General features: G+C 41.8%; 1 protein-coding gene across 6 annotated transcripts in view; it reads right to left on the bottom strand.

Moving 5' to 3' along the window:
• GPD2 (glycerol-3-phosphate dehydrogenase 2) overlaps window positions 1-25,768 on the bottom strand; it is a 240,175-nt gene that overhangs the window by 140,374 nt on the left and 74,033 nt on the right. Inside the window, exon 1 of one of the 6 annotated variants that reach the window (XM_061437568.1) lies at window positions 10,358-10,671. The exons of 3 other annotated variants lie outside the window; for them this stretch is intronic. The gene's annotated coding sequence lies outside the window, so the exon portion shown is untranslated. Of the gene's footprint in view, window positions 1-9,664; window positions 9,962-10,357; window positions 10,672-25,768 lie in introns of those variants that run through there. 2 more of the 6 variants (XM_061437559.1, XM_061437576.1) reach the window with 2 other exon arrangements.

Here is a 25,768-nt window from a genome sequence, read left to right on the forward strand (position 1 = left end):
GGAGCCACCAGAGAAGGCCCTATTGGCATGGAAAAGATGTCACATCCTAAATCCTGGTACCGATGAGTTATCTTACATAACAACAACAACAACAACAAAAAGACTATGCAAATGTGATTAAATAAAGGCTCTTAAGTGGGGAGATTATCCTGAATTATCAGAGTGGGCCCCAAATGCAATCCCATATATCCTTATAAGAGGGAAGCCGAGGGAGATTTGAAAGGCAGTATGACCACAGAGGTGAAGACAATGCTGGGAGCCACGAGCAGCTGAAAGAAGCAATGAACAGCTTCTCCCTTAGCACCTCAGAAGGGAGCATAGTAACTGGACTTCTGGCCTCTTGAACTATGACAGCACACATTTCTCTTGTTTTAAGCCACCAAGTTTGTGGTAATATGTTTAACAGCCACAGGAAACTAATACATATACTAATATGTATTAGTATATGTAACTAATAATAAACTAATACCTCTCCCTCTCACTAAGTTTTGGCTATATTTACCTTCTCCTGCCCATCAGATTCATCAAGAATACAATTAGGGTTTTGGCACCGGCTGTCTCCTCTGCCTGGAATGCTTAGCTCATCTCTATACAAGTCAGCTTCTGCTCACTCAGGGCCGGGCTCAAATGTCAGCTCCTCAGAGGCCTTCCCAAACCATCCAAATTCAAAATAATAATATAGCTTCCATCAGTTCATATGTCTCATCTTTATTTAATCATTATTATTTCTTTCCTCTACCCGCTAGAATGTTGTTGGGGCTCAGGACAGGCCATCCCCAGAACATATAAAATGGCATATCGATTATTTTGGATTCAAGTTACTTAAGAAATGGTGAATGCAAGAGGGACAGTCTAACTCTCCCTTTTGTCTCTCTAAAAAATAAATAAATAAATCTCATGAGGGATTTATTTCTTGCTTTCAGGAAAGGTACACTCCTTACATCTAGAGGGAGGACACCCTTTTGGACAGAGATAGGAATTCGGGCAGAAATTCCTATGTGAATAAACCTTGTTACTTCTTTAGTACTACCTCAGGCCCAAACGTTTAGGTTCCTGACTAATGGAGCATCAAAACCTAAATTTTTTGCCCTGCTGATTTCTCACAAATGTATTGTTTCTTTGTCTAAAAAGTATAAAAGCTGCCTGCTTTGGCCACTTCTTAGGTCCCATTTCATTGAGACCTCTGTATGCACAAATTAAAATTTATCTCCTGTTAATATCTTATGTCAATTTTATTATTAGTCCAGCCACAAGAACTCTAGAGATGCAAACTCTACCAGAGAAGAGACTGTATCTGTTTTGTATACCAGTATACTTTTAATTTGTAGAAAAATGCCTGGCACATGGTAGGTGACTGATAACGAATGAGTTAGTGATATAGATGGGAGAAAGGATAGTGGCGCTCTTCAATGAGAGGATAAATAGCATGAGAGAAGAGTGGTGAAGAGGAATTATCAATCTTGTCTGGACTGTGGGACATCCAAGTGAAATCTCTATAGTCTGAACCCAGGGAAGAGGTCTGGTTGGGGATGCTGACTTGAAATGATCGAAAGCAAATATACAGATGTACTCGATAGTACAGAGAAAATCTACAATAAGAAGACAGTGAACTAAGAACAGACCCTGGGAACTACAACATATCAAGCAGAAGGACCTGCAAAGAGACCCATAAGGACTAGTCCAAACAGAGAACCAAGTGTCATGGTAGCCTAGTGAAAGTTCTGTTTCACAAAAGAGGAAATCAGCAGAATCACAAATGTTTCAAACAATAAGATCCATGTATTTGCCAGTCAGGAAGACAACAGTAATTGTAAAAAGAACAGATTCCTCTGAGGTACAGCCAAATTTTCAATGGTTGTGGGGTGGATGGAAAATAAGGATATAGAAAAACAACATGAAACACTTTCAGGAAGCGTAGCTTGAAAGGAGAGAAAGAGCACAAGCAAGAGAGGAGGGCAGATCAGAGGAACGAATAAGTTGGGATTTTGGTCTTTTTACTACTGTGATGGGAGAATCCTGAACATTCTTGTAAATATTTAGAATGCAGGTAAGGGACTTCCCTGGAGGTCCAGTGGTCAAGACACTGTGCTGCCAGTGCAGAGACCATGGGTTCAATCCCTGGTCAGGGAACTAAGATCCTGCATGCTCCTCGGCATGGCCAAAATTAGAAAAAATAACAATAATAATAACAATACAAAATAAAATAAAAGGCAAGTGAACACAGAGAAATTTCACAGAGTAAGCTAGCTGAAGAAATGGGGGATCCAGAACATTGGGGAAAGCATAAACTCTGGAAAACTCTAAGTTGGTTGTTAATGATAGAATTAATGGATTCAGATACAGGGAGGATGTGGAAAGGAGGACAAAATTTTAAGAGTGGATGTGATATCTCTGCATTCTCAGTGTAACAGGAGGCAAGGACACTGTAATGGAGACAGCTAACTTTTTACCAAAAACCCACAGTCTCTTCCTCTCCTAGCCAGACTACACTTGCCAGTCTCTTTCGTTCGTAAGTGTGACTGTGCACCTAATTTCTGGCTGATGCTACGTGAGTGGAACTGTTATCTTCATTTCAAGACTAACTATTTAGAGAGTGAATAGGCTTCTTCTCTTTTAGAGAAGCTGAAGACAGTTGAAAACACAGCCCTAAGGGACAGCAGAATCACAAAATGAAAGGGTCCAGGGTGCCTGAGTCACCAATTAGAGGAAAGTCATCCACCAACCAAGAACATGACATGATTGAGAAATAAATGTCTGCTGTGTCTGTGCTTTTATCTATTTTCAGATCTGTCAGAACGGTTTAGTCTGTTCTAACCACTAACGATCATCTTCTGGTAAGGAAATGCACAGTGGGGTAACAGGCTTAAAGAAAATAGAAAATATGGGAAGTTTGGGAAAATTATGGGGGAAAACCATAAAAGGAGCTGTCTAGAAACAGGTAAAGATAAGAGAACTGCCCTGTGGCTAAAACTGGAGAACATTAATTTGTGGGTGCCTCCAGTTTGCACGACTGCGTTCATTTTCCTAAGAGCATTTTACAAGCCCAGGCGTACAAGCAGAAAAAGCAGACTGATATCAAGTTGCAGGTTGTTTCCACAGCCATTAAGACTAAAAAGTATTTTAATAATGTCCCTGATGCTGGGAAGGACTGAGCACAGGAGGAGAAGGGGACAACAGAGAATGCAATGCTTGGATGGCATCACCAATTCAATGGACACAAGTCTGAACAAACTCCAGGAGATAGTGAAGGATAGGGGAAGCCTGGTGTGCTGTGGTCCATGGGGTCGCAAAGAGTCAGACACAACTTAGGAACTGAACAACAACATCACGGTTCCCAGAAGACAAGTCAAAAGGAATATTGTCTCAGGAAGACATACTGTGCTATGCATTCAATGTCTGAACAAGTTTAGCATCGCTGGCGGAAACTGTTGAACCACAACATCAACTATTAGGAAGTACAAAAGGCAAAGTTCAATGAGTCGAGGAGGGGAATCCAAGGTAGCAAAAAAGCAGGAAATATATTACAGAAATGTAAGTGGGACTATCTCAAATCTATTATTTTCTTTACACAGTTTTCAAGGGAGTTTCTGTCCGATCAGAACTTTGCTGTGGCTTTGAGTGAGTCACTTAGGTTCTTTGGAACTCAGTTTCCTCATTGATGTAACAGAGTTCACTGCTGATGTATTAAATAATGTGTGCAAAGTGCTTAGCCTAGGGCCTAGAAAAGGGTGATTGCTCCAAATGATACTTAACATTACCATTACTACTTATTATCAGTAATAAAAAGACAGGGTTGGGTTAGATCTTTAACCCTCTTCCTATGTTAAAATTCTGTGAATCTATATTTTTTTAGATAAATATCACAGTTCCTTGGATAGAGGAAAGACTAAGACAATGAAAGAGAGAAGTGAAAAGATATCTATTTTAACAGATCCTATGCGCACAAGCCAGGAGGGAGATACAGGGAATGTAGTATCCTCCCACTATGAATGCTACATCTGAAAAGGCTGAAAGGACATTCCAAACTCCGGGAAGTAAGATGAACAGTTAAACCAGGTCCAGTGGAGAACAGAGCCCATGTGTTCTCCCCTTGGAAGACATGACAAGAGAAATAAAAATACCTCTCTCTTTTATGGTTTTAAATTCATATAGTTCTATCACCTTATTTTACAGAGGAAGATACTGACAGGAGCAGAGAACGACCAAAACCACAGGTAGGTGGCTATAATATGACTTCAGGGATGCAGAGAACTAAACACCACCACTCAAAACTCCTTCTACCTATCCTACATAAATGGTTTCAAAGTTTTGTTCCCTTAGAATCCAGAGACTTTGGAAATAGTGACAAGCAAATTTTTATCAATCGGCTTCCCTGGTAAAGTGGTAAAGAACCCGCCTGCCAATATAGAAGATGCAGGTTTGATCCCTGAGTTGGGAAGATCCCCTGGAGAAGGGAATGGCAACCCACTCCAGAATTCTCCCCTGGAGAACTCCCATGGACAGAGGAGCCTGGTAGGCTACAGTCCATGGGGTCACAAAGTCAGACATGACTTAGCAACTAGAAACATCAATTTTATCAATCTTCTTGTTATAAATTAAATTTCTGGACTCTTTCTTAAAAGAGACTGGATTAGTTGGGCAGGTGGAGAAGAAGGGAGAAGTTAGTGAAGAGAAAGGAGCCCTAAGGGCTCTGACAAAGGTGACTCTTCAGTGGTTAGTATATGACCTTCCCATTTGCAGATTCCTCCACTGATGTTCTTCACAGATTGCTTTTATAACTTTGGTTCAAATTCAGCAATTTCCCTTTCCTGCTCCTAAAACTAAAATCCTTTAGATACAAAAACTGTCAAAATGTGTAAAGAGGATGCCTGAGAAAAAGCTAAAGATTCCATTAAACTCATTAGCTGAAATGTATCTGCCTGTGTGTCACCTGCTGTCCAATCACACCCCACTCATATCTATCACTTACTCTTGGTAATTAAGGGATGAGTGAATTATGAGTCAATCACTAATTCAACAACTATTTACTAGGTGTCCCCCAGTAAAGGTGTCCCATTTCCAAATACACACAGGGACTTGGGTTGGGCACGTGAGGGCTATAAAATTGTGTAGGATCCAGCCCTTGCTCTGCAAGACCTTCTGCATGAAAGGAAGTGATGCATGTTTTCAAATAATCACCATACACAGGAGTAAAGGAGACATTTAAGAGTGGCATTAAAAGAGTAGTTGAAGGGGTTAGGACATGTACAAAGCACTTCTGGCTGGGGCAGGGAGGAAAAGCGTCACAAACTGGTAGCCTTTGGTTAGAACATTCAAGAACTGCTAGGATTTCAAACAGGTGAAGTGGAAGGAAGAGCAATAGCATTAGGGGCAGTACTAAGATTAAAACACATCTAGGGAATTCCGCATTGTTTCACAGAGAAGACAGGAGAACTTTAATAATGGGGCAAGACTGGAAAGGGCCATGAATTCAAAGACAAATATTTAGAATTGAATGCAGTAGAGCAAAGTGACCCACGGAAGTGTGGAGCAAGCAGTGACATGATCAAAGCAGTTTGGTTATTATCAGAGTGACACAAAACTTCCTTTCTTTCTTCAGTAGAAACAAAAGGAAAATAACTTTTGAGAACCTAGTACTCTGAGCCACACTGTTTTTATCACTTTCCAAATACATTTAGAAGTTTATTGTGTTTTATTGAAACTCATAAAATCCTAATGAAAAATTTCCTAAAATGTTTACCTTGAACATCAACTTCTGTTCCTATTGTGAATAACCAACCAGACTTAGCCATCACTGGTGCATATAAGGCAAAGTGATACTGCTTTCTAAGCATGTGTCACCCACACTCATACCCATAGGCCATGTCATTTGACAGTAGTAGCTTCCAGAAATCTCATTTTCAGAAACAGTTTATCTGTTATAATTCATGGGGTTTGAAGCATATAGGTGGATAATCAAATATGGAATTCCACAGAAGACATATCACTATTTAAAGAATATGAGGCTAGAAACATCTAAATGAAACAGTTGTTGCTCATCCATTAATAGTCTGACTGTTACAGAATAAAGTACATTAGTAATCACTTCATTTTGTCAGAAAAAAGTAAAAGATAGCCCCAAGTAATTAAGTTTTGTTAACATATTTTGCCATAATAAATTTTTACTTAGGAGAACAACAATTTAATTAATTTTTCCCAGTAATTTTAGCAAACTAACAGAACCAGAACTTGATCTAATTAAAATCAGAAACCATGTTTTGTCTGTTGCATGAATCAGAAATCTTATTTTGAAAGAATCAACATAAAATTTTCAACTGAAAAATGGAAAACAAGAATACAGAAATGATGTAGGAAGAAATATTTAACCCAAAGAACTAGTAAGAACTGCCAGCAAAAGAGGAAAATTTTGGAAAACAAGAAAAAAGAAACACATTCATGTCAGGACACAAAATTAGAGTTCTGGACAAACTCTGACCACAGTCATCTTTAGGTATTCAAACCATCTGCTCCTCATTCTTCCTTTTCCTAAAATGCTCCTGAGACCAATATCTGGTCAGGTAATACAGGAAGAGGTCTGAAGTTATTAGAGATTTCCTGGCTTTTAGCCATACTGGCCTTTGCCTCTCTCACTTGGAATTGAATCTGATCATCTCTCCCTCCTACATTTCTTTCTCCCATCATGTCAACAACTATAAAACAAGGAAATACACAACATGCCATTTATTACATTCTGCTTTCTCTATAAAACAACTTCCAAGTTTCCTTCTTAACTCTAGGTGATGAGCCCTGATGGAACTTCTGAGTATTTTAAAGAGTATCTAAACCCACTTTCATTACACCATCTTAGTTCCATTCCATCCCTCCTTATTTCCCAAAATAACAATCTAAAATCAGCCAGTGTGGGAGTCCCAAACTTAATGACTAATAATTTTCCCAAAAACTTCAGATGAAAATGATATCCTATTGTACACAACTGAATAGAGTAACAGAAAGGCCATTTGACACTTTTTTTTTTTTTTAAGCAAGCATGTTAGAAGTGGCAAGAATGAAGACTTCTAATTTTTAACTTGAATCCTGGGCTTTAAAACTTCAGAGACACGGTGAAAAGTATCATGTAGTTCACATACAGAATGTAGGTTTCCATATGCTTTTCCATAGAAAGTTTATTTTTGAAAGCATATATTGTGCTGGTTTTTTAATACACTGAAGTACAAAATAGCAAACATTCTTAAAACAAAGATGATCTGCTGTAACCTTCAAGAAACTCTAAGTCTCTTTGTTGCTGAAGTGACATTCTCTTCACCACAAAACTGTCTCCAACTACTTGAGCCCATGTCAGCCTCTCCCTCCATAACCGCAACAGTTACAGCCAACATTCTACCATGGGGTATGGACTAGGCAAGATCTTATGTTGGTCTCTAACTGTTCGGCGTTTGTATGTTTTACCTTGTTGAATGAGTTCTCACCTTCTCAAAATCAGGATGACCATACTTTTTCTTTACCTAGGACTTGTAATGCTACACAAAGCTACAGAAAATTTCATTTAAGAAGTCAAGCTTTACAGATATTCAATTTCTAATGCTCTTACTAAAATGCTATTTATGCACTTAGGACAACCTAGTGAGTCTGGCTGTTGACAAGAAGAAAGAATAAAGTTTTGGAAAACCTGAGCTGAAATTTTATCACATTAAAAATATAAAGAGGAGAAATTAGATAATAATCTGGAAACTGCTTCCCTTCTGTCATAACCATAGCTGCCATTAACCTCCCCTTCCCCCCACCTCTATCAGACACACCAAATTTATGCGGGAAAAGCCTAGATAATTCATTCACAACATTTAAGAGCTAAATTATCCAACTAACTGCATTTTTTACCCAAGTGATCCTCTTTTGAATATAAAAAAGTAAAATATGTAAGAAAGAAGAAAGCAGTATTTTGAAGTTTACTAACTAACAGGAATATCAGCAGTGATTTCACATATTCCTACATTTTGTCAGCGAGACAACTGAGGCTCAGTGAAGTTGAATAGTTTACCTAAGGCCAAAATGTCTGAGGTTTTTCTCCCCTACTATATCCAGCTAGAGTTTGTCCCACAGTTCAATCACTCAATGAGAAAATATTTATTGAGCCTTTATCATAAGCTAGTCATCACTCTAGGTATTAGAAATACAAAGGTGTGTGAGACAGACCAAGCCCTCTCATAGAACTTACATTCTAGTGATGAAAGCGGAAAACTTATACCCAAACAGGATAATCTGAGAATTATAATTGTTGATCTTTCTTATGTACAATAATAGTCAAATATTCTAAATACTTACAGGATTAAATAGTTACAAAAACAAAGGTGGGGGGGGGACACTGACCACTGGTAATACTGTGGCCCGCTCGTCAATTACTGAGCTAAACCACTGCATCTTTTAATAAATCAGGAGAGAGAAGGAAGCAGAGTATTTAAACTGCTCACAATGTCCTTTGAAAATAAAGTGACTCTGTGAGATATAAGAATGGGCAGCTCCAACAGTGCTGGTTCTCAAATCCCAAATTCCATCTTTATCCATTATTACTAAGGTACGGATGCATTATTTGAAGAGTTGATTTGGAAATATCAAGGGAGTGCTGTAATTTGACATAATCCCCCTATGAGAAACACAGGAGGGTTTCGACATCCTCATCATAAGACTCCCCATCACTATACATGATACCCCTTGAGCAATGACATCCAGCACTCAGTCCCAGTCCGTGGCCAGCAGAAACTGTGGCACTCATACACTATGGAATGGTCAGCAGTTCTCAGGAAGTGCCCAGCCCCAATGTGGTGGTTCCCCTTACCCTCCACCCTTCAAAACGAACTTCACTTCTATTAAATTTGGGAACATATGCAAAATTCTAAGTTTTGTTTTTAGCAATGAGAACTCAGTGGAACTCTCCCATCATCCACCTATTCATACAAGGATAAAAGTCGACCAAATTACTATTCCTATAGCTGCCCCTACCCCCTCCCATGATATTTATAGTGTTGTATAATGTGGATTGACCCCTGTCACTAAGATATAGTGAGAATTTGCGTTTGTAAATTACTTCGGAACTCCTGAGGACAGTTCCTGGAGCGAAGGCTCCTTTTCAGAAGGTGGAAGTCAGTCTAGAGACCAAGAGCTAAGATCAGCACTTCATTCACAGGGCTATACCTTCCTGCCAAAGCACCCTGCAAATCTGTTTTTACTCGCAAGTTACTACGTGGGGAGTGGGGGCTGTTTCAAGTTCATCAGTGTAAACCTGTTTCCTCCAAGAACTGTCACACACCAGCAGCTAAGATCTCAAAGTAGCCTCAGTTCCCTTCTAGAATCTCTACCTCTCTTGCTTGAGAGAGGAGCAACGGATCTTTTTATCAGACGAGCGGCATCCGCAAACTAAAAGTTTGCAGCAAACTTTCAATAAGATACCAACCCTCACCCAAAAGTCCTACCACTTGCCACCCTCCAAAATGTATATAGCTAAACCCCATAGGAACGAGCCCACGTTCTGTCGGTAGGGGAAAATTTTAAATCTTTCCCCAGATTCCGCCACCCACCCCAACACCGACTCCATCGGGTCAGAGAGGGACCACTCCCCGCTATAACCGGGGGCGGGGGTGGGAGTCGGGGGGGTCTCCCAGGAAGCACACACCTGAGATTGATCCTCTCGCACGAGGAAAGAGAGGGCAGGAGCAAGGGTTCCTCCGGCCGGGGCGGAGTCTCTGCCTCCCCCGAATCAGAGTCTCGGCCCAGGTACTCGCGGCGAGGCGCGCCGGGATGTCACCCCCGGGCAGGCAGGCCGAGTGTAACCCGACGCGCCCAGCGCCGCCGCGCCCCCGCCTCCCGAGCAACTTGCTCCTCCCGCTCCCCGCCCCGAGGGCCGCCCCGGCGCCTCGGCCGCCACATCCAACGGTAGACCTCACTGGGGCCCAGCAGGGAAATACGGAAGTGGAGGCGGGGGACCCTGCCGTGAAAGAGATGGGGTAGGGGGGGGAGGGGTACCGGGGGTGGGGAGCGGGGAAGCGTTGCGAACCAGCAGGCAGAGAACGATCAAGGTCTCCGCCTCCCAGTGAACGTGACTAGACCGGGACTCGGGGGACGCAGGGCCATCCAGATAGGGCCGCGGCGCGGCGGATCCCTGGCCCTGGCCCCAAGCTGCGGGTTCTACCCTACGTCCTCGCCTGGCCACACTCCAGACCTTCGGCCCAACCTCGGCTGGGCTAGGCCCGGAGAAGACGGTGGAGGTGTCCGATTTCCTCTGCCCTCCCCCTTGCGGGTCGCTCTCTCCACCTGCCTGGGAGACAGGAGACACTCGTCCGCCTGCACGCCGGCGGGGCTGGCATACCTGATTTCTTGTCTCCGGCCTGAAACTGGCTTCCCCTACTCGGCAGGCAGGCTTCCTTGGGCCTAGAGACGCATCTGGGAGGCTGTAGGACCCCTGGGAGCGGCCGACAGAGCCCAAAGCCTTGCCCCGGCTCCCCCCACCCCAACCCCCGACCCGGGTGCTCTGGAGGTGCGCCCGGCCTCCTGGCCCCTGCCTGAATGTCTGCGAGGAGACCTGCAGGGAAGACCAAGTCCAAGCATCGGGGGGTGGGATGCTGAGCACCCGCTCCTCTGGCCCAGCCTCCTACAGGTGGGGGGAGGGGAGAGCCCGGGCAGCAGAGCAGCAGGCTTCCCGGCTGCACCCCCAAACCCGACCTTGCCCACTGAGCATGCCCAGCTCACTTGCTGCAATTGCAAGGGCTAGACGAGGCCAAGGGGGCCCAAGGAAGGGGCAGATGGGATTCAAATTGACCCATTTCCTTAAGGTCTTTCCTCCGAAGATCTCTGGGAGCTTTACACATAACTTTTCTACCGTGGCATTGCAAAATACCCAGGGAACAGCTGGAAAGGCCTTTCCAAAAAAGGCAGCCAAATTAGTTTGAATCAAAATCGCAGGGGTGGGTTTTTTCAGTCAATTATTTATTAACTCCCTTACTAATTTCTTTAAATACCAAAGAATTATATTATAATTGACCCAGAGGAATATGTAGACTCACTGGGTCCCACACTTGTAGTAACAGGAAACCAGCCTACCCAATAGGTTGTCTTTCCAGTGGAACAGTGTTTCTCAGCCTTGGATACACATTGCAATGGGGGATGGGTGGTGGTGGTGGTGGTTTAGTCTTCTAAGTCGTGTCGGACTCTTGCGACCCCATGGACTGTAGCCCAACAGACTCCTCTGTCCACGGGATTTCCCAGGCAAGAATACTGGAGTGGGTTGCCATTTCCTTCCCCAGGGGATCTTCCCAATCCAGGGATGGAACTCTTTCTCTTGAGTTTCTTGGATTGCAGGTGGATTCTTTACTGCTGAGCCACCAGGGCAGCCCAGGGGCCGGTAGGGAGCTGTTAAATGATCAATGCCAGATTCCCATACCCACACCAGTTGAATCAGTCTGCTGATGGAACCTGGAAATTTCTATATTTTGAAACTGTTGGTCTCAGAGAGTAACTGGAGGAGCCATCATCTCCAGAGAATCTGCTTCTTAAACTCTGGGCCCAGGAACTGAGCTTTGAACAAAACCTTCAAGTGATCCAGATGCACACTACTGCTTGAGAACTATTGTTGAAAGCCACCCAACCTCCAGATGCTTCAGGTGTGCACCCACGCAGGGTTAAGAATCTCTATAATAGACCATTGTGCTCTCATTTTTTCAAATCCTAAACATTTGTCTAGAAGAGGAACATGATACACAGAAAAGGAAAAATCTGGTTGCATTGAGGTGCCATTCAGTTCAGTTTAGTCGCTCGGTTGTGTCTGACTCTTTTCGACCCCATGAATCGCAGCATGCCAGGCCTCCCTGTCCATCACCAATTCCAGGAGTTCACTCAGACTCACGTCCATTGAGTCAGTGATGCCATCCAGCCAACTCATCCTCTGTCATCCCCTTCTCCTCCTGCCCCCAATCCCTCCCAGCATCAGAGTCTTTTCCAATGAGTCAACTCTTCACATGAAGTGGCCAAAGTACTGGCCACTGGCCAAAGTTTCAGCTTTAGCATCATTCCTTCCAAAGAAATCCCAGGGCTGATTTCCTACTAATTCTCCCAGGATAGTTCACTGCTTGGAATATGAAGACTACCTACTATTATTCACTTTTGTACCTAGCACAGTGCCTATAATACAATAGATGTTTGATAACTGTTCACTGATATGAAATGAATGCTCAGGTGTTGTGAACCCTGTTACGTCTACTATTTATATTCCCCACAAGTCCTGGTCACCTTGCTAGCTAACAAGCCAGCAGGGATTCAGTTCTCATCAGTAACCCATGATTATCCATGATGGTCTGATCCAAGTCAGACCCTGATAGAATAGGATATGGGAGGAGGTAGACAATATTGGGGTTTCCCTGGTGGCTCAGTAGTAAAGCATCTTCCCGCAATGCAGGAGACCATCTGCAATGGTCTGGAAGATTCCCTTGGTGAAGGAAGTGGCAACCCACTCCAGTATTCTTGCCTGGGAAATCCCATGGACATAGGAGCCTGGTGGGCTACATCCACGGGGTGGCAAAGAGTTGGACATGACTTAGCAACTAAACCACCACCACCAGAGAATTTTGTGGTGAGAAAACTCAGAAGTCTCAGATATGTTTTCACTTGCCAAGGTTGGGGCCCAGAGCAATCAAAGGAAAGCAGGACCCTAGGCATCAGTGGAATTCAGGAAAGGCATCAGATGAAAAAGTGTGTATGGGAGCAGTTAGGAGAGGAGAGATAAAAAGGTAACATGATAAGCATTTGGCTTACTCTGGATCTTCTTTTTCTAAACAACCCACCTCAGCCCTCCTCTTCCCCATGCTCCATACACATCTAAACTCAGCAACAGCCTTGACAAAAAAATTAATTAGAAATTGTTGTGAAATAATTACTTCCAATTACTGCATCAAAACATAGCTGATTTGTAGTTTTTCAACATAAATTATGCATCCACTTTTATTCAGGGCGAAAGTGGTTTAAAAAAATTAATCCTTAAAGATAACACTGAAAGTGAAGTATTAGTCACTCAGAAATGTCCAACTCTTTGTGACCCAATGGACAGTAACCCACTAGGATCCTCTGTCCATGGGAACTCTCCAGGCAAGAATACTGGAGTGGGTTTGCCGTTCCCTTCTCCAGAAGACCTTCCTGACCTAGGGATTGAACCCTGGTCTCCTGCTTTGCAGGCAGATTCTTTACCTTCTGAGCCACATGCACTAGATAATTTCCAAATGCAGAGTTTTATGATCTTTCTGCTTTAAGACTGACAGACTTACAGAATCAAAAATTATTCCCTATTTACTCCATCAGTATCTTCTAGAAGGAATAAAGTATAAAAATAATTTTTTCCTTTTAGCCTTAAACATAATGCTTTAAAACTTAGGTTACTATTTATGAATACCTAAAGTAGCTTTCCACCTCTCTATCTCTGCCCTTGTGTCTTCTTTATTATGATAAGAATTCCACTGAAAGAATTTGGCTGCTGATGGTGGTATCTAATACAATGTAATTTCCCATATGCCTAAGCAATTTCTTTTCATTCTTAAGATAATTTTGTAGGGAGGAGGGCAATAATCATTCATTTACGAATTACTCTTCAGAATTAAGTATTAGGTTAGATACACAAACAATACTTAAAAACATCTTTCCTGCACACATACACTTGCTACAGCTTCTCAAGGAATTAAAACCAAACACACTGAGGGTTAAAAAGGGAGAAAACTGAGAATGTAAAGGGTGTGGCACTTAGAACTAAATTTAAAAACATGAAGTAATTATTTCAGCAGAAGGCAATCTACTGATCTGACCAGTACCTCGGGAGAATTAGAGTCTTAAGTGTTTCTCCTTGTCATCATAAACATGACTCAGCATTTGGAATGAAACCATGTTTACTGTCTTTCAGATTGAAGGTGTCAAGTAACTTTAGTGCCACCTCTTTCCTCCTGTGCCTGTGAAAACTTCAGGACTACCATAGGTTTTCAGGCTCACTTAGCTACCGAAATTTGAAAACCTTTTCCCTTTTCATTCCTTCCTATCCAAACAAAATCTAAATTTGCCTGCCATTAATTTATCTTGCTTTTATAGTGCTGTCAGTTAAATCTGGGTTATTCTCTATATTCTAGTATAACAATACAAGCAAGAAGTTCTTCCCTTCCTCTGTCGGCTGCTTAGACAACTTAAACCCAACTGTTAGGGATAACCTTTCTCTAGCATGGGGAACCTTCCATTGGTGATTCTGTTACACACTTTTTATGATCATTCATCACCTGCTCAGGGTCAACTCTTTTAGTCCTCGCCCATTTCTAGAGAGCAACACACTTTCTGCTAGTGTTCATTGATTATCAAAGCTCATAATAAAATTTATGGACTATAAGGATTGAATGGGGCCATTGTTGTTCAGTTGTTCAGTTGTTTCTGACTCTGTATGATCCCATGGACTGCAACATGCCAGGCTTCTCTGTCCTTTACTATCTCCCAGAGTTTGCTCAAACTCATGTCCATTGAGTCAATGATGCTATCTAATCACCTCATCCACTGTCACCCCTTCTCTTCCTTCCCTCAGTCTTTGCCAGCATCAGGGTCTTTTCCAGTGAGTTGGCTCTCCATATCAAGTGGCTGAAGGATTGGAGCTTCAGCTTCAGTACCTTGCCCATCTGATGCTTCCCAGGTGGCTCAGTGGTAAAGAATTCACCTGCCAATGCAGGAGACACCAGAGATGCAGATTTGATCCTTGGGTCAGGAAGATCCCCTGGAGTAGGAAATGGCTACCTACTCCAGTATTCTTGATGGGAAATCCCATGGACAGAGAAGCCTGGCAGGCTGCAGTCCACGAGGTCAAAAAGTCATACACCACTGAGCAACTGAGCACAGTACATAAGACAGCACATGAAAACAAACAGTTTCAGCACAGTATGTTAATAACTCTAAACAGGGACCTCAAAGCTCTGTGTTGGGATGGAGCATACAAGTATTCCGGACAGCATCTCTTGCAGAGGAAGTAGCAACTTACTTCTAAGACAAGAGGGAATATACGATTAAAGGCCTAGAAATATGAAAAGGCCTAGGGTTTTCTGGGAAATGCTGTCATATAAAATCTGAGGGAGAAGATATTGGCAGATGCAGTTAGATTGATAATCAGAACCTGGGTCATACAAAGTCATACAAAGGAAAGGGGCCATAAATACTATTAACTCTCAGATTTTTGTTTTAAAAATGATAAAACCAAGGCTCCGAGTTATTAAGTATTTTGCCTAAAGTTACAGAGTTGTTCAGTCATGTCCAACTCTTTGCGACCCCATGGACTTCCCTGTCCTTCACCATCTCCCGGAGCTTGCTCATGTCTGTTGAGTTGGTGATGCCGGAGTTAGCCTAACATTAATGCATGTAGTACATATGCCCTCCATCAAATCTGACTCTTTGTGACCCCATGGACTGTAGCCCACCAGGCTCCTCTGTCCATGTGATTTTCCAGGCAAGAATACTGGAGTGGGTTGCCATTTCCTTCTCCAGGGAATCTTCCCAATCCAGGGATTGAACCCACGTCTCTTGTGTTTCCTGCATCGGCAGACAGATTCTTTACCACTGTGCCACCTGGGAAGCCCCAGCCTAACATAGTGTTAAGACTAAAATGTGAAACTGTTTGGTGCAGAGAACAGTGTGGGAGCTTCAAATCTATCCTCCTCTAAGTTCTTTAACCTCTAACTTCCCAGAGCCTCTGTTTCCTCATCCAGGGAGGATGTTAATAGCGCACATTCAATACTAACTCTCTTTCAGGCACTAGTTTTAACCAAGTACTTGTGATCGCTAATCATCAGAATAACTATGAGTTTTTTGGTTTCTTGGCTTTGTTTTTACAAATGGGATAATTGAGGCATACAACTGCTAAGTAACATGCCCAACATACAGCTAGCAACAGCCACACTGGGATTGAATAGGATATTCAATGGGATATTCAATAGGCCATTCAATAGGATATTCAATGGGATAATATATGTAAAATGCCTGACTTATAGGCTGTCTATAAAACTATCACCAGTGTCGTTTCCCTTCCCTGAAGCCCACACATTCTGACTCGTGGTTCAATATTGGGCAAAGACACTTTTGTTCTGAGCTTTGAATGCTATGTATACTCACATCTTTTTTTTCCATTCTATTATTTTAGTAGTTTACATAATTTGGGAAGCACTATTAATATATTCACCTAATAATCTTAATCTAATCATCTTAATCGAATAATCTTAATCATTGTTAACAATAGTTACAAATTAAGAAGATAATCAAACATTGACCAAAGACTACAAGTTTACTACTTACAAAAGAAAAGAAAAAACTAATATAGAGTTTCTAGATTAGCAAACTCTGTCCAGAAAAATTAAACAAATTCTTCAAAATTAAAAAAATTAAAACAAATTCTTGATCTGGACTGGTCCAATACCTTTGAGGCTCAGAGATTAGACCAGGTCAATTATCATTTAGTTGGTCTCCACCTCCTTGTTACTTGAATTCTTAAAAGCAGAATTATAGACATCTAATACCCAACAGAAAATCTTCCCACATTAGTGATTTTCAAAGAGTTAGGATCAAGAATGAGGTAAAAATACAGGATATGATCTTCACCTTGAAAAGATGAAATGAAAATGCTAAGTATATTTTTAATGGGTACTTAAAGTTTTATCTCTGCTTTATAAGAATCTGGGGGCGGGGGGAGGGGGGCACTTCCTTGGCAGTCCAGTGGTTAAGACTTCACCTTTCATTGCAGAGGATAAGTGTTCAATCTCCGGTCAGGGAGCTAAGATCCAACATGCCTCACAACCAAAAAACATAAACAGAAGTAATATTGAAAGAAATTCAATAAAGACTTTAAAAATGGTCTATATAAAAAAAAAATTCTGGGAAAGAATCTTCTAAATAAAAATAAAATTTAGAAAAAATGACATCAATAAAAAGTGACACCAGGAAACTTATTTAGAATAAAGGTTTTGAGGGTAAAGGAAATTCGAACTCCTCCTTGGGCTGGCATCCATTCTGTTCCTAAGACAGCACTGAAAACAAGTGTTTGTGATGTAAACTGAGTAACATTGTCTCTGGAACAAAGCCTCCCATTTAATAGCAGGAGGAAGGTTGCCGGCAAGTGTTATGTCCTAAATAACTCATTCGGAGAACATGAATAAGTATTAGGTTCTGATGTGGGAGCTGAAACAAAATGGAGGATTGGACTCTTGAGAGCAACTCTGGTTATGATTCAGTTAAAGAGCTGACTGAGCCAAGAGTAAACAGCCCAGGAAACTGGAGATGTGTTCAGTTCCATGTCTAAGAACCTGTTACATAACCTGGAGATTATTTCAATCTCATCAGTAAACACTTAAAATAAACTTGACCACAGTTTGTAATATTTTGATGTGATTTTTTTTCTAAATGAATCTGAACAGCAAAAAATAGAGCAACAATAGCAAAGGACAGGGTTTATGCCTGTGCATGTTTAGCCTTTAAAATAAGAAGAATGCTGTGTCTTAATTCAGCAGCCTTGAAACACATGGGCATTGACCTAATTTCTGCCAAGCCAAGAGGGAGGCCCTCTACACACAAGGGTATAGGCCAGAGTGACAGGTGCTGTTCCCTCAATAAATAGCTTGGACTCAAAAGGGAATCTCCTGCATTCCTCCTCTATCAGTAAAAGCATCAAGCAAAGCCAAAAAATGAACCAGGGAAATGCAGAGATTCTTTGTTCTGTTATCTTTGAGTTACTTATTGAATAGCTCTTTTTTAAATAGCCTTTTAAAATACTTTTTTAAATAGCTGTTTTAGGGGTCATAAAACAAAAGAAGAGAATGGTATAATGTAAACTTTATCAAAGAGAATTTGAAATCTTAATGAAAAGTCTATTAACATTCTCTAGACCACACTGCAAATAGATAATCCTATTTCCTTTCCACCTAATTTTTAATCCTGGTCATTTCTGAGAACTGAGACAACTTGACCTGTGATTAAAAAAAAAAAGCTAGAAACTGGTGTCAGAGTATCTGAAAAAAAATATTTTTTTCCTAGTAAATTTAGAGTATATGTGTTCTAAAAATATCTTTCAATAGTCAAATGTAGAGGAAGGCACTTTTTCCTGAGCACATGCTCTTCAACCTGATCCTCTTGGGGGTTTGCAATAGAGAAGTCCAGTCCTCACAAAGAGGCCTTCCTACAGTGGGTCTCAAAGTGCAGTGGCGTGGAATTCTAGCTTTTCCGTATTTTCCTCACCCAGACACAATTTACATTCCTGCTTTGGGGCTATGTGAAAGCAAATCGTCCCTAGGCTTAATGAGGTAAGGTGAAGACCTATAAGCTGAATAGTGACCTCCCTGGAACCTCTGAATGTCACTTTACATGGCAGGTGTGGAGTATTAACAGGTATGATTTAACCAAGGATTCTGAGATGGAGAGTTTATCCTGAATTATCAGGGGGGACCCTAAATACAGTCACAGGTATCTGTCAATTTAAAAAATAGTTCACAATGTAGAAATTGAGAGCTATGTTTTATTTGGCGGGAATTTTTAGAACCACAAGCCCAGGAGACAGCATCTCAAATGACCCTGAGAGAACAGTTCTGAGGAGGCAGCGGGGAGGAACCAGGTTATATAGAAGTTTTCAGCAAGGGGCAGGTAGTCTCAACTAGGGGCAGGTAGTCAATAATAATTATTATTATTAACAATAATCAAAAAATTATTATTAAGGAAATCCAAATATCTCAACTTAAGGAATTTAGCACTTTGGCACCCCACTCCAGCACTTTTGCCTGGAAAATCCCATGGACGGAGGAGCCTGGTGGGCTGCAGTCCATGGGGTCGCGAAGAGTCGGACACGACTGAGCGACTTCCCTTTCACTTTTCACTTTCATGCATTGGAGAAGGAAATGGCAACCCACTCCAGTGTTCTTGCCTGGAGAATCCCAGGGACGGTGGAGCCTGGTGGGCTGCCATCTATGGGGTCGCACTGAGTCGGACACGACTGAAGTGACTTAGTAGCAGCAGCTACTATGTATAGGAAGATGCAAGAGTCTGGTCTAACTGAAATCATCCCTTTCATATGCATCTCAGCTAACTGGGGTCAGCATTCTGCTTCCTGATTTTTCACATCCTTAGTTCCTTGCTTATTGTAGGGAGCCCCAGCAGCTACTAGATTGCAAGCATTGTTCTCCCTCTTGGGCTCCCTCTGGGCTCAAAAATTAACTTCGAAGGCACAAAATCACCGTGACATCTTTGTTTATTGATGTGGCAGGAAACATTCCATTTCACATATCTATAGAAGAGAGCAGTAATAGGATTTATACAGACACTAGAGTAGAAGACAGTGCCATCATGGATGCAGGTTAGAGTAATATAGACACAAGCCAAGGAATGCCAGCAGCCACCAGAAGCTGGCAGAAGCAAGGAGTGAATTCTCCCAGATCTTCTGGACAGAGTTGGCTCTGCCAACCCCAATTTCAGTCCAGTGATAATAACGTTGGACTTCTGGCCTCCAGAAATGTTGTTGTTGTTCAGTCGTGTCTGACTCTTTGCAACCCCAAGGACTGCAGCACTCCAGGCTTCCCTGTCCTTCATTACCTCCTGGAGTTTGCTCAGACTCATGTCCTTTGAGTCGGTGATGCCATCCAGAACTATGGGAGACTGTATTTCTTGTTTTAAACTACGAACTTCTGGTAATTTGTTAAAGCAGCAATAGGAAACTGGTAACATTTCCTTCAGCACTTCCTTCATTTATTTTCCTTTGACACCAACACCAGTTGATCTTTGTAGAGCTAGCCCTTCAGTACATCACTGACATTTGTAACGTACTCTTAATTCACAATGACAAAGCAATTTACAGCAATGTAAATGGGCTCAATTTTCTGTCCTGTGGGACATTCAAGTGATACTAGAGACTTTAAAAATTTGAGAAATGCCTTGTTTGGTTTGTTTTAGCTTTCTAACAAGTGAAGAAATACCAAAACAAGGTTGAAAAAATTATTTCATAGTTTGAATGTTACAATTAGGCAACTAACGCTTAGCAGAAGGATGTCAGTAATTGCCCTTTTAGCTTCATTTAGAGGTAAGAGCAAAAATTTTAACATGAAGTCTGTACTAGATGGATTGCTGCACCACCCAGATCCTCCTTTAAGCAGATCTTCTTTCACCAGCTGCTGGAAGCATCTTCAGCTGGCAACTCCTCTATAATTTGCTTCTACTGCAAACAGCAGTCTCATTCAAAGCCATCCCTTTCCTGAACTGATCCTTACCATGAGATTGAGTGAAGCAGGAGTATAAAGGCCCAGCTAAATAATTGGGAGATAACACTAATGGACTGTGCAGACTCCAGAACTCCCTTAGGGGGTGAAGGAGGTTTTGTTGGCCTTGCATCACAATTCACATTTTCCTCTGCCCACTTCTGCTTCTGTGTTCTCCTTATCACAAGTGTCCCTAAAAATAACATCCATGTCAAGTTGAATCAGAGACCTTCATAAATAGGAAGCACAGGTAACCCAAACCCTTGAGTTCCACAGAATTTTTAATTCATTCCTTCTCCTTAATCAGATTTCTCCCCTGGGACTATACATTTCTACCCATCTCAAATAAAGAACCATTCCCCAGGAGCCTTTGTAATATGTTTCTACATATCTGCATATCCAAAGGCTATCCAAGGGTTTCCTTTCTGGCTCAGAGATAAAGAATCCTCCTGCAAAGCAGGAAATGTGGGTTCGATCCCAAGGTCAGAATGATCCCCTGAAGAAGGAGATGGCAACCCACTCCTATATTCTTGCCTGGGAAATCCCATGGACAGAGGAGCCTGGTGGACTGCACTCCAAGGGGTCGCAAAAAGAGTTGGACATGCCTCAGTGACTAGACGACATCTACACATTCAAGGGCACAAGGCTTCTCTGAACCACACAGAGTTTAGAAGTATGAGTTGCCCAACATCCCCCCAAACCATGCGTCCTTTCAAGTTTCTCTAATTTATTTGTTTCTAATTTTGTTGCAGGAAGGGGGACCCTTAACAGGCCCAAAAGAGGGCTCTTGTCTAACACTCAGAAATGAATTGTCCGAGGAGGCACACATGCTGACAAAGTATGAGAGTTCATTGGGAAGGGGGTGCCCAGGCAGAGAGCAGGAGGGTAAGGGAATCCAGGAGGACTGCTCTGCCATGTGCTCACAGTCTTGGGTTTAATGGTGATGGTTTTAGTTTCCAGGTTTTCACTGGCCAATCATTCTGCCTTCACCAGGGCCCTTCCTGGTGGCGCATGCATTGCTCAGCCAAGATGTATGCCAGCGAGGATTCTGGGGGGTGGTAGACATGTGACATCTCCTTTTGACCTTTCCCAAACTCTTCTGATTGGTGTGGCTTATTATTTTCATGATCCTTACTGGGACCTCCTGTGACAAAATTACTCACTAAATGGTTACTCTGGTATGTGGCCAAGATGCGCGGTTTCAGTCAGTGTGTTTCCCCAAGGAATTTTTGACAACCACTGGATATTTGTTGAGCGTCACCAGGCTATTGTTTAGGGATACAGGCAACACCCAGTTGTGTATGTGTCTGGTGGTGAAACTAAAGTCCAATGCTGTAAAGGATAATAATGCATAGAATCCTACAAATTAGGCCCATGAATCAAGGTAAATTGGAAGTGATCAAACAGGAGATTGCAAGAGTGAACATCGGCATCTTAGGAATCAGTGACCTAAAATGGACAGGAAAGAGCGATTTTAATTCAGATGACCATTATATCTACTACTATGGGCAAGAATTCTTAGAAGAAATGGAGTAGCCCTCATAGTCAACAAAAGAGTCTGAAATACAGTACTTGGGTGCAATCTCAAAAACAGAATGATCTTGGTTCGTTTCCAAGGCAAGCCATTCAATATGCCCCGACCAGTAATGCTGAAGAAGCTGAAGTTGAACAGTTCTGTAAAGACCTACAAGAGCTTCTAGAACTAACACCAAAAAAAGATGTCCTTTTCATCATAGGAGATTGGAATGAGAACACAGGAAGTCAAGAGGTACCTGGAATAATAGGAAAGTTTGGCTCCAGACTACAAAATGAGGGAGGGCAAAGGCTAACACAGTTTTGCCAAGCCACTGGTCATAGCAAACACCCTCTTCCAACAACACAAAAGATGACTCTGCACATGGACATCACCAGATGGTCAATACCAAAATCAGATTGATTATAGTCTTTGCAGCTGAAGATGGAGAAGCTCTATACAGTCAGCAAAAGCAAGACCGGGAGCTGACTATGGCTCAGATCATGAACTCTTTATTGCAAAATTCAGACTAAAATTGAAGCCTGTAGGGAAAACCACTAGGACATTCAGGTATGACCTAAATCAAATCCCTTATGATTACACAGTGGAGGTACAAATAGATTCAAGGGATTAGATCTGATAGAGTTTCTGAAGAACTATGGACATAGGTTTGTAACATTGTACAGGATACCATTTCTGAGGAAAACCATCTCCAAGGGAAAATGGTTGTCTGAGGTTGCCATTTTGCAGAAAGGCAAAATGGTTGAGAAGGCCTTACAAATAGCTGAGAAAAGAAGAGAAGCAAAAGGCAAAAGGAGAAAGCGAAACATATATACAGCTGAATGCAGAGTCCAGAGAATAGCAAGGAGAGATAAGAAAGCCTTCCTAAGTGATCAATGCAAAGAAACACAGGAAAACAATAGGATGGGAAAGACTGGAGATCTCTTCAGGAAAATTACAGATACCAAGGGAACATTTCATGCAAAGATGGGCACAACAAAGGACAGAAACAGTATAGACCTAATGGAAGCAGAAGATATAAAGAGGTGGCAAGAATACATAGAAGAACTATACAAAAAAAGGTCTTCATGACCCAGATAATCATGATGGTGTGATCACTCACCTAGAGCCAGACATCCTGGAGTGTGAAGTCAGGTGGGCCTTAGGAAACATCACTACCAGCAAAGTTAGTGGAGGTGATGGAGTTATAGCGGAGCTATTTCAAATCCTAAAAGATGATGCTGTGAAAGTGCTGCACTCAATATGCCAGCAAATTTGGAAAACTCAGCAATGGCCACAGGACTGGAAAAGGTCAATTTTCATTCCAATCCCAAAGAAAGGCAATGCCAAAGAATGTTCAAACTACTGCAAAAATGCACTCATTTCACATGCTAGCAAGTTAATGCTCAAAGTCCTTCAGGCTAGGCTTCAACAGCACGTGAACCGAGAACTTCCAGATGTTCAAGCTGGATTTAGAAAAAGCAGAGGAGCCAGAGATCAAATTGCCAACATCCACTGGATAATAGAAAAAGAGAATTCCTGAAAAACATTTACTTCTGTTTCATTGACTATGCTAAAGCCTTTGACTGTGTGGATCACAACAAACTGTGGAAAATTCTTAAAGAGATGGGAATACCAGACCACCTTACCTGCCTTCTGAGAAACCCATATGCAGATCAAGAAGCAACAATTAAAACCAAACATGAAACAACATACTGGTTCCAAATCAGGAAAGGAGTATGTCAAGGCTCTATATTGTCACTCTGCTTATTTAACTTATATGCAGAGTACATCATGTAGAATGCCTGGCTGGATGAAACACAAGCCAGAATCAAGATTGCAGGGAGAAATATCAATAACCTCAGATATGCAGATGACAACACCCTCATGGCAGAAATTGAAGAGGTACCAAAGAGGTACCTCTTGATGAAGGTGAAAGAGGAGAGTGAAAAAGCTAGCTTAAAGCTCAACATTCAGAAAACTAAGATTACGGCATCTGGTCCCATCACTTCATGGAAAATAGATGGGGAAACAATGGAAACAGTGACAGACTTTATTTTCTTGGGCTCCAGACTCACTGGAGATGGTGACTGCAGCCATGAAATTAAAAGACGCTTGTTCCTTCTAAGAAAAGCTGTGACCAACCTAGACAGCATATTAAAAAGCAGAGACATTATTTTGCCAACAAATATCTGTCTAGTCAAAGCTATGGTTTTTCCAGTAGTCATGTATGGATATGAGAGCGAGACAATAAAAAAGGCTGAGCCACAAAGAACTGATGCCTTTGAACTGTGGTGTTGGAGAAGACTCTTGAGAGTCCCTTGGACTGCAAGGAGATCCAACCAGTCCATCCTAAAGGAGATCAGTCCTGAATATTCATTGGAAGGACTGATATTGAAGCTGAAACTCCAATACTTTGTCCATCTGATGTGAAGAGCCAACTCATTGAAAAAGACCCTGATGCTGGGAAAGATTGAAGGCGAGAGGAGAAGGGGATGATAGAGGATGAGATGGTTGAATGGCATCATCAACTCAACGGACTGGATGTGAGTTTGAGCAGCCTCCGGGAGATGGTGAAGGACAGTCAAGCCTGGCGTGCTACAGTCCATGGAGTCTCAAAGAGCTGGACACGACTGAGTCACGGAACAATAACCAGTGTTGGTGCTCCTATCACACAGTTCAGATTATAGCACGTTATCGACTCTAAGTTGACCTTTCTTCCAGGCAAGGTAAAATGAATTAATTAGGCTAGATATAAAACAAGGAGTCATGGGTCTAGGGAAAATGGGAGAGAGCATAGCACATGCTAAAGAGATTACCTCTCTGCCTAGGCCTGGTGGTCAAACTTTGTGCTACCAGCTAGAACAACAGACATTATATCCTCCCTTCTGTGATACAATATGAAGTCTGTGTTATCATCTCAGAATTATTTTTGCCCCATGTCTTTAATCTAAATTAGTCAAGCCTTTAAATCTGGATCCTAGTCCATCAATAGATAACTGACCCTTTTAAGACAATGTCGTAGAAGAAAAGGGGGCTAGGGAGAGAGAGACTTATCTAGAATAAAGGTGACTTATGTGACATAACTAAGTGCAATAAGTATGCTTTAATTGGATTCTGGCTTGAAAAGAAAATGAATGTGAAAGAAACTTTGGGAATGATGGGGAAATTTGAATATGGCCTGAGTAAAGATGAAAAAGAGAAAGATGACCTTAGGGAGTTATGATTGATTTTTTCTTCAGCGTGATGATAATATTGCAGTTATGTGAAACTATCCTTGTTTTAGAAATACATGTTAATATATTTAAGGATGAAGTAATATAACCATGGGTTACCCTGGTAGCTTAGCTCATAAAGAATCCGCCTGCAATACAGGAGACCCCGGTTCTATCCTTGGGTTGGGAAGATGCCCTGGAGAAGGGATAGGCTACCCCCTCCAGTATTCATGTGCTTCCCTGGTGCTCAGATGGTAAAGAATCTGCCTACAATGCAGGAGATTTGGGTTCAATCCCTGTTGGGAAGAACCCTGGGAGGAGGGCATGGCAATTGACTCTAGTATTCTTGCCGGGAGAATCCCCATGGACAGAGGAGCCTGGCAGGCTATACAGTCCATGGGGTCACAAAGCGTCTGACACGACTGCACAATATAACCACTTTCAGGTGATTCAGCAAAAGTATAAATGTACAGATATAAGTATTTAATTTTATAACAAATATTGGAAAACATTAACAATTGTTGAATTTAGAAGTAGATGAACAGATATTTAATTGTATTTCTACTCTTCATCTAGCCTTAAGATTTTCATAGTCAAAATTTTGAGAAAAAATAAATGGGGCAGTTTTTACACAACTTTGGCCCACTGCTATCATGGAGGAATTAGGCCCAGCGTTACTAGATATTCTGAATTTTCAAAAGAAGCCTGAAATTTGGAATTTTTTGTGATGCTTCTCCCACTTAAGAAAATATCAGCAACCGATTTTA

This window comes from Bos javanicus, chromosome 2, assembly GCF_032452875.1.
Source record: "Bos javanicus breed banteng chromosome 2, ARS-OSU_banteng_1.0, whole genome shotgun sequence".
NCBI classification, from domain to species: domain Eukaryota; kingdom Metazoa; phylum Chordata; class Mammalia; order Artiodactyla; family Bovidae; genus Bos; species Bos javanicus.